This window comes from Octodon degus, unplaced genomic scaffold (genome assembly GCF_000260255.1).
Source record: "Octodon degus isolate 3935 unplaced genomic scaffold, OctDeg1.0 scaffold00287, whole genome shotgun sequence".
NCBI lineage: Eukaryota > Metazoa > Chordata > Mammalia > Rodentia > Octodontidae > Octodon > Octodon degus.
This window is the reverse complement of record NW_004524863.1, coordinates 1,667,689-1,669,060: the sequence shown is the minus strand read 5'-3', so window position 1 is coordinate 1,669,060 and position 1,372 is coordinate 1,667,689.

The window sequence follows — 1,372 nt, the reverse complement described above, 5'->3', positions numbered from 1 at the left end:
GTGATCATATTATAAGGATTTATGTTGAGCAATTTTAAAAATACAGTAAGAATGAAATATGATCTGATGCATAGTTCATTCTTGTAATCCTAGAGCTTAAGAGACTGAAAACAGGAGGATCACTATGAGTCCAATCTGGGTAATGAGACCCTGTAGACCATGTACTAAATACATTAAAAAGATTATAATGAGAAATTTAAATGATACACCATTTGCAATAGTAAACTTTTAAATACTATCACAAATAAGCTGCAATATCAATTTGCTTTGCTTTACATCTTTACAAAATTCAATTTTGGTGTTCTGATCAATATCAGATTTCACCCATGGGACTGAATTGCATCTAGAAATAATTTCTAGTACTGGACCCAGATCTTAGCATTAATCTTCTTTGGTATACTGAATAATTAATACATAAAAGAAATTTATCAAAAGTAATGATAATCTCTATATTGGTACAATAAAGTTTATTGGTACAATTAAGATATGTATAATGGTCTTGTTCATCATAGGGAATTTGTACCTGTACATTATATACCTTAATCCCCCTTTTTTCTCATTCCCTTTCACTCTCTTCAACTCTTCTTCCCTTCTTTGCAAAGTTTTTTTTTCATTTTATCCATTTTATCCTTTTTTCTCAATTTTTTTTCTTTTCCATTCCATAGTCCCCCTAATTCACTTTCTCTTTCCCTTTGAACAATTTCTTCCTATTTCACAATATCTATTATACATTTTGGTTCTTATTTACACTTTCAATGTTTCACACAGAAACAATGCAATATGTACATATATGTGTCTAATTTATTTCACTTACAAATATTGTCTCAAGGTCCATCCATTTAGCTATAAATGTTTCAAGTTTATCCTTCTTTATGACAGAGTAACACTCCATTGTACATAAAAACATCTTTTTATCCATTCATAGGGTGATAGGCATTTCCAAGATTTAGCTATTACAGAGTGTACTGCTATAAACATAAGTATGCATATATCACTGTACTATGATGCTTTTAATTTTTTGAGGAAGACACTAAGAAAGGGAATAGCTAAGTCAAATGAGACCTCTAGTCATAGTTTTTTCCAGGAATCTTCACACTGATTTCCACAATGATTACACCAGGCTACACTCTCACCAACAACAAAAAAAAAAAAAAAGCAGGAGATAACTTAGATGAACTAGTCTACCTGAAAGAACTTCAAGACAGAGGACAGTGCCAAGTGGAAACCAATACCACACTCTCAATAGAGAAGACAAAATCTTGAGACACAACAAAACAAGAATATCTGACACAGAAGAGATTCCTAAAGAGCAGAATCTTTACAGAGAGGTTCTGATTCCAGGAATACAACTACCTACAATCAAACCTTAACA